Genomic DNA, 9,010 nt, shown 5'->3' on the forward strand with positions numbered 1-9,010 from the left:
CAACTTCAGAGGTAATACAAACACTTTAATCGAAGTCCACCCAAGGATGCCAAAATGTTCTGTGCTTTGGACATTTTGACTGGTCTATGCATTGAAAACATTTTATCCAAGTGCTTTTGTTGTTGAGGAAGACAAAGGGACACTGAATCTGGCTTGTGGTTCAACTTGATTTTATTAACAAAATATTTCTTGTTAAGAACACCATGCAAACATTTCCAAAATTCCTATGATATTTACTCTCTATCTAATTCTACCCATCCAAGAAAGTATATTATCTGAAACAATCCACATGTTTGAGCTTGGCCTTTGGAATCTCCTTCTTCTATGATGAAGGTCGGACTCTCTTCCATGAAGGTGGACCTTGAACGTCAATACAGATCGTCTCCTGGGTCATCATTCATTCTCCTGCAATGACTCTGCTGGGCACCTTTACTGAGGGGGTGGCTTCCAGCTGTGTGTTTTCATGCCTGACCACCCAGATTTTCCAGAATATTCTACTGCCTTTGATCATTTTGGTGATAAGCAGGGTTCAAAGCATCCAGTAGTACAACACCAACACTCTTCAATGTTGCTATACCAGGAGGTGTAAAGTGCACATACTCAGGCACTGGCTGGAAGTCAAAGTGCCAGAAAGCCTGATCAATACTTCTCTAATACAGAACTTTCAGACTGGTTGTGACTAGTTCCCGCTGAGCTTTTGTGACTACTTTGACCATGCTTTCCACTGTTCTCTGTAGCTGATAGCTGCTGGCTATTTTTTAAATTTAGCTTGGTCAATTTTCTGTCAGACCAGATTTTTCTGGTTCGGGTCAATCAAGAATGTCCAATTTGGGGCCCATTGTCACTTGATTGCATGTGCAATAATTTGGATAATAACCATTGATGCACATTAGCATTGTCGAGAGTTATCATACTTGAGTATTGGAGTAGCTACCACATGAACCAAGTAACAACCAATAACTGCTGCCGGATCAGAAACATGCTGCATAAGAGTTCCAACTCTCAATAACTGCAGATTCCCCAACCATTTGCACAAACATTGTGCAAAATTTTCAGTCATCAAACAGTTTGATTCTAAAATTCTCTTCTGAATCCCCTGGGCCTTGCTGAAATCTTCCTCCAATTTCATTAGCTATCATCTCCATGTTTGCTGGTATTATGCTCTTTATTCTCATGTGTCCTCTTAGAACATTTTTCTGCAATAAAAAGGCCCTATGTATGTATGTGTTGATTCTTGTTGTGCAAAAAGTGCTCAGTAGATACAAATATAAATGGCCAGGAGTAATTTCTCTAATTCAGAAAGGCACTAACTTAGTTCATAAAGAGTTTAACAAGATACAATTGCAATTTTAAAAAAGCCTTACTTCTCCCAAAGCAAGTATGGACAATTCTGTCAAACCATGGAAATGTGTAATAGTTTGTCAGGTGGTCACCATATCATTTGATACTTATAGCAAGGCATTCCGCATTATATTATTTCAGTATGCTCATTCACCAATTCCTAGTACTCTCTAGTTTTATTTCAAGATTTCCGTTGTGATTGTTATATTTACTGTTTTGAGGTAATTGGGATGAGATAATGCTCAGGGGTATGACACTTGTAAGGCCCTTTGACCCTTGTCCATACAAGACTTCAACAGTCTGATTTACGAGAACAAGTTGAAACAAACCTTTCAATCAAAAAAAAGTGGGTGCATTATGCAGCATAACTGACAGCAAAAGAAAATGAATTGCTTGAGAAAAAATACTATTTCACAGAACAACTTATACAGTCAGGTAAGTAAATAGCGCTTAAATTTTAACATCCTTCTGTTGGGGTGGATCATTGGTAGCTTTTAACTGCACTGATGAAGTCAGTAACATTTACTTATTTAGTAATTTGATTTCAATATTTGCTTTTAGACAGGTAGACTTGCTCAACATCTTCGAAATCTGCTGTATTGTTACGCAAAAAAGCCATTATAAGAAACGCTAGCGTTTTGAGGATTTTGTTATTTACAAATATAAAACTTGATTTAACAAGTTTCATGTGCTTCTATTTAACTTAAATAAGATGATACATTTTACTTTTTTTGAAATGTATAATTGTCATTGTGATTATGCTTATGTATGTGATGCTTGGTAACTCAAGATATGAAAAATATCAACAATTTGAAACTCAAGATAGGTTATTTTAAAACAGTATGAATAAAACTTGGCATGTTTTATTTTTCAAAAAGCATCAAAAATCCATTCATACAGAAAATATTATGTGACTTCCACTGAAATCATCTGGTAACAGCTTTACTGATGAGTTAGCATGGAAATGATCTTTTTTTCAAAATGTATTTGAGCCTGACTGCAAAAGATCAAAACTAAATACATTATGTATACACAAATAATTTTTTAGCATTTAATATACCTGACCTGTCCAAAATTTCAACTGTCCTAGATCATGGTCATCACTGAGACTAATCTCCAGAGACATACGTAGAAATGTATTAGCTGTTTATCAACTTACAGAAACATGTGGCTGATTATTAGCAATACTGATTAGTACAATGTATGTCAGTGACAAATCTGATGTTTTGAAAGATTTTGATATACAAAATAAATGATTTTAGTCAATCATGACAGAACTTTCCTTTAAATAATGGTGTATGCTAACTACAGATTTCATAAAATATCAATTTGAAAATACAAATTTACAGTAAAGAAGCCCTTTGACATGCAATAAGGTGATATGTTATTTCGTGAAACAGCTTCTGGCAAGTTGGAGTCTTACACCTAGGAAGAAAGAACTAATTAGTCATTCAATATTAAAATCAGCAGTCTATTGAACTTCTGCCAGAACAAATTAAAAATATAATCCCCATGTATTTATTTGCTCTCTTCACAATAAACATTGTGCCATTCTGCAGTCTCTCAGATCCAGACAGTTTGTTTCTCAATTGATAAAGGTGGGAATATGCCAGGATCACTTACATAAACTACTGGAAATGAAAGCAGCTTATTTGCACAATTCTAAACTCACTTCTTCTACTTTAATAGATTCACTTCCTCCAAACTGCTTGGCAAACTTTGTTCTCAGCTGTTATCTTTATTTTTATTCTTTCCATTACTTTTTCGGATATGTCCACATACAGTATTCTCTACAGGCTATCAGAGGGGACTTTCCAAGTCTTAAGATCTGCATGCACCTTGAGATGAAAACAATGCTCCCGGAGGCACTCAGTTCTGAGAGATGACATGTCGCAAAATGTTGGTTGCTCCAGGGTTTCAAAATCATCACCTGGGATAAGCTGTGCAGGTTACCAAACCCAAATAAGAATGCAGGCACTCTACTGGAATATTGAGGTGCAAGGTGTTCTCAAAACCAACTGGAAGTGTTTAGGCCAGCATAAGTGCAAACTATTTCAATTGGAAACAGCCTATAACCGAGTACTCAGTGGCAAGGTATCAATGATAGTGTGAACTACCATAAGTAGTGCCAAATACCCTCAGATGTATTTGGCCTGAGAGAGGTGAGCTTGGTATTTTGAGGGGCATTGCTGCAAAGGAAAACAAGTACTTGCAACTGAAGCTGTCTGCTGTACACCGAGGACTTATAGATTTATAACAGACGAGATGACAAACATGTGATAAAATCTACAGGCCAGGGATTGGTAATGACATTAAAAACGTGAGCGAAGATGTGCAAGGCATGCCAGAACCACCAGCCTCAGCAACAAAGAGAATATCTACAACCACTCAAGATTCCATAAAACCTTTAGTCCAAAATCACACCTGATCTATTTATTTTCTATGGAGACAACTTCAGCCTTGACAATGATTATTTCTCCAAAATTGCAATTGTTAGACAGGTAAGAAAAACTGTGGCAGACACAATGAGTGTCAATGTCAGTGTGCCTAAAGAAATAATTTCTGAAAATGGACTGCAGTACATGGGCAGCCAATTCAGGAATATGTGATTTAAATGAAGAATGAACCATGTGACATCCTCCCCACTATATCCAGATCAAATGGTGTCACTGATTTACACCATTAAATAACTCAATCTGAAGCGTAAGACAACAAAACAAAATTTTCCTGTTGCCCTGTTATACCTCAGAGCTATATCTCTGGATATGGGGTCACTACTGTCAGTATAGATCATGATCAGAAGTGTGAATGGCCTTCCCATGCCACTTTTTATCTAAGTTCTCCAAGATGGTAAACAAGGCAGAATGAAGAGAGTGTCTGACAGGTACACAGCTGCAGGACTGGCTCAATGGCAAGACAAACACTTTCAGGCACACTCTCTACATTGGGAACATGGCTAAACACAGAGATTTCTAAGCATATGGTGAGCCCTGGTCTGATGAAGTCATAGACATAAGGGTGTGTTGCTGAGGAGGAACAGAAGCCTGGTAAAGGAAGTGTACAATATCCAATTATGCACAGCAAACCCTACACCTGGATGATGACATGGTCAACAACCATCACACTGACAAAGAACAGCCAAGAACAGACAAGGACGAAATCTATTCTTCCAGGAGGTTATACTGTAAGATCTGAAAGAGTTGTCAAAATAATGTAATTTTATCTGAACTGTTAGACTTCAGTGCTTAGAAATTTCATAATTTTCATCTCAATATCTAATTTTGCTATTATGCAATGTTTATATGTTTGTACTTGTAAATTACAAGAGCTAAACTTGTGGAACAGGGAATGTTGTGGGTGATGTCTCTTTTAAACATGCAAATGAGTCAGGATGTTGTCACATGATCAGTGGCATTATAGCACTTGAGACACTGTGTTTGGAGATTATTCTGTATTATGTATATCGGTTTAGCATTAAATAAACTCACTGGAGATCTTCAAGTTAATGAAATGTATCCCATTTATGTTACATGTAGATTATTGCTTAATTAATTAGTTAATTAAGCGATCTTTCTGCTAAGTGTAACCTCAGGATGTCAAGCAGCAAAGGTTAGATTCTTTTTAGGCTGGTTATTTCCTGGCACTTGTGTAGTGTGATTATTACTGACACTTATTAGTCCAAGCCTGAATGTTGTCTAGGCCTTAGTGCATTTGGCCATGGAATGCTTCAGTATTTTAGGAATCATAGAGTCATAGAGACATACAGCAAAGAAACAGACTCTTCAGTCCAACTCGTCCATGCCGACCAGAGATCCCAATCCAATCTAGTCCCACCTGCTAGCACCTGGTTCATATTCCTCCAAACCCTTCTTATTCATATACCCATCCAAATGCTTCTTAAATATTGCAATTGTACTAGCCTCCGCCACATCCTTTGGTAGCTCATTCCATACACATACTACCCTCTGAGTGAAAAAAGTTGCCTCTTAGGTCTCTTTTATATCTTTCCCCTCTTACCCTAAATACCTATGCCCTTTAGTTCAGGACTCCCCCACCCAGGGAAAAGACTTTGTCTATTTATCCTATCTATGCCCCTCATGATTTTATAAATCTCTATGAGGTCACTCCTCAGCCTCCGACACTCCAGGGAAAACATCCCTAACCTATTCAACCTCTCCCTATAGCTCAATTCCTCCAACCCTGGCAACATCCTTGTAAATCTTTTCTGAACCCTTTCACAATATCTTCCTGATAGGAAGGAGACCAGAATTGCAAGCAATATTCCAACAGTGGCCTAACCAATGTCCTGTACAGCTGCAACATGACCTCCCAAGTCCTGTACTCAATACTCTGACCAATAAACAATTGGTGAACATCATCAATCATCACCAAATGTCCCCACTCCTAACTTGAAGTCAGAATGTTGTCAGGGCCCACAGCTTTTGAAACATTCAGTGCCTTCAAGTCATTTCTTGATATCATGTAGAATGAATAAAATTGGCTGAAGGCTTGCACCCATGAGGGAAGGTAATTAATGAAGCAGCCGAAGATGGATGAGCCTAGGACAAATATCTACCAGATCCACTAGTTAATCCTTATCTGTGAGTTCTCTTATGGTGCAATGGTAGCATCTCTACCTCTGAACAAGGATTCAGATTCATGTTCTACCAGCTCCAGATTGTTATAACATCTCTGAATGGGTTGGTTTGAAAATATCTACCCTGAGGAACTACAGCAGTGATTCATGGAACTGAGATGACTGACCTCTAACAACCATAACCATCTTCTTTTTTGTTCGCTATGACTCTAACCAGTGGAGAGCTCCCTTCCCACTACCTCCCCCAAATCCCCCACTACTGCCCTGAATTCCATTACTTCTGGTTTTGCTTGGGCTCCTTGATGCTATTGTCAGTCAATCACTCCCTTGGTGTCAATAATGGTTACTGTCACTTACCCTGAGTTCAGCTTATTTTGTCCATGTTTGGACCGAGGCTGTAATGAAGTCAGGCTACAACCATGATCCAAGCTAAGTGTCAACAAGCAGGTATTCGTTGAATAAATGCTGCTCATAGCACTGACAATAATACCTTGTGTCATTATGCTAATGAATTAGAGTAGACTGCTACATGGTAATTGGGTAGGTTGGACTTATCCACTATTTGTAGTGGATATACTTGGGCAATTTTCCATATTTCGAGGTGGATACCAGTCTTATAACTGTACTAGAGCAGTTTGTCTTGCGATATAGCTAGTTTTGAGCACAAGCCTTCAGTACAAGCCAGAATACTGTCAGGACCCATGGCTTTTGAAGTACCCAGTGCCTTCAGCCATTTCTGATATCATGTAGAATGAATCAAACTGGCCATGACTGGCACTCATGATGCTGAAGAACTCAAATTGGCACTTCTGACTGGACATTGTTACAAATTCTTCAGCCTCATCTGTCATGAAAGCACTGGACTTCCCACATCATTGAGGATGGAATTATTTGTTGATTCTGCTTTTTCAGTGAATTGTACAATTGCACAGCACCATTCTCGACTCGATCTACAAAGTTTAGATCTGATCTATTGGTTGTGGGATTGCTTAACGCCATCTGCATACTCCTTATATTGTTTGGCAAGCAAGTACCATAGTTTGTTGTAGCTTCACCATTCATACTTTAATTTTCAGTTTGCGCGGTGCTGTTTCTGGCATGCCCTCTTGCACTCCTCATTGAACCAGGGTTGATCTCCACACTTGATGGTAATGATAGAGTGGGGGATATAGCCATAACAGTGAGGTTGTACATCGTGATTGAATACAATTCTGCAAATGGCCCACAGCACTTTATGAATATCTAGTTGGGAGTAACTAGAACTGTAAAAAAAATCTATCCCATTCAGCACAGCAATAGTGTTACATAAAACAATGTAGAGTATCTTCGATGTGAAGACAGGACAGTATTTTCACAAGGACTACGCAGTAGTCACTGTTCGGATTCTTACGTGGACAGACACATCTGCGACAGATAGATTGGTGAGGATGAGATTAAGTACCTTTTCTCTTCTTGTGGTTCCCTGACCACCTGCCTCAAGTTTAGTCTGGCAGCTATGTTCTTTAGGTTAGCCTGGTCAGTAGAGTGCTAATCTTAGTAACTGACATTGAAATCACTCATCCATTTCACACTGTACCTTTGTCACCCACTACATCCAAGTGAGGTTCAACATGCAGGAGAATCAATTCATCAATTCACTGTTCAATTCATCAGTCAAGTGCATAGACAGGGTTTGGGTGGGATAGATGTGGATGAGGAGGAACGCGACAGATACCTAAATATTTTAAAGGATGCCCTCATAAGAATGGAATATGATGCTCTACTCATTGATCACCAGTTCCAATATGCTACAACGAAAAACCACAACAACGTCCTCAGAAGACAGATACAGGATATGACCTATAGAGTAACCTTTGTCGTCCAGTACTTCCCCAAAGCAGAGAACTACACCATGTGCTTTGTAGCCTTCAACATGTCACCAATGACAAGCAACTCACCAAGATCATTCCCATACCTCCACTTCTCACCTTCAAATAACCATCCAACCTTAAACAGATCAAGATTCACAGCAAACTACCCAGCCTTGAGGCCAACATTGACCACAACACCACACAACTCTGCAACAGCAACTGCTGCAAAACATGTCAGATCATAGACATGGATATTACTATCACAGATGCGAACACCACCCATCAAGTACACAGTAGATACTCATGTGACTCGGCCAACGTTATCTTTCTCATATGCTGTAGACAAGGATGTCTGAAGGTGTGGTATATTGGTGGGACCATGCAGATACTACAATGGATGAATGGACACTGTTCAAAATTGACAACAGGAATGTTCTCTCCTCCTCAGGGAACTCTTCAGCAATCAAGGACATTCAGTCTCCGATCTTCAGGTAAGCAGCCTTCGAGATACACAACAACACAGGATCGCTGAGCAGAAACTGATAGCCAAGTTCCATATCCATGAAGAATGCTCCAACTGTGATCTTTGGTTCATGTTGTGCTACATGAGACCCCATCGCACTGTTCTTTATCTGTATCTATTTTGACACCATCACCCTGATAAATTGTTATGATTTCTCCACCTTAATTAGTTTGTACAGTTTTGGATGACATATTACTATGGTTATAGCTATGTTGTTCTAGTCATTTGATTTGTCTCCAGCACCACTTTATTTTTAATTTTTTGTAATTATCCCTCTGCCTCATTTAATCAGGTTGTAGGTTATTCCTTTGCTCGTTATTCAACTGTTAACACTTTACTCACACCATCTGACACTCTTGATCACCTGCAGAGGCCTATTATTCAGCCTGTTGGCACTCCATTCACAATGTTTTTATGATATTTTTATCCCCCTTCCCATTGATCTCTCTGCCTATAAATTCTATGCCTGTGTCCTTCTCTCCCATTTCACCTGACCTTTGCATCAACCAATCCCTCTACACCTCCATCTGCCATGACCAGGGCCTCCAAGCCCTCCGTTTTTTCCTCTCCAGACGTCCCCAACAGTACCCTTCCACCGACACTCTCATTTGTTTGGCCGAACTGGTCCTCACCCTTAACAATTTCTCCTTTGAATCCTCCCACTTCCTCCAGACCAAAGGGGTAGCCATGGGCACACAT

At 39.3% G+C, this 9,010-nt stretch overlaps 1 protein-coding gene across 7 annotated transcripts in view; it reads right to left on the reverse strand.

Annotated features, from left to right (window-relative positions):
• Positions 1-2,182: 2,182 nt before the first annotated feature.
• LOC122542073 (muscular LMNA-interacting protein) overlaps positions 2,183-9,010 on the reverse strand; it is a 174,637-nt gene continuing 167,809 nt past the window's right edge. For all 7 annotated transcript variants that reach the window (XM_043679432.1, XM_043679424.1, XM_043679442.1 and 4 more), the window contains one exon: positions 2,183-2,766. The gene's annotated coding sequence lies outside the window, so the exon portion shown is untranslated. The remainder of the gene's footprint in view (positions 2,767-9,010) is intronic.

The sequence above is a fragment of the Chiloscyllium plagiosum genome, chromosome 3 (assembly GCF_004010195.1).
Source record: "Chiloscyllium plagiosum isolate BGI_BamShark_2017 chromosome 3, ASM401019v2, whole genome shotgun sequence".
Classification (NCBI taxonomy): Eukaryota; Metazoa; Chordata; class Chondrichthyes; order Orectolobiformes; family Hemiscylliidae; genus Chiloscyllium; species Chiloscyllium plagiosum.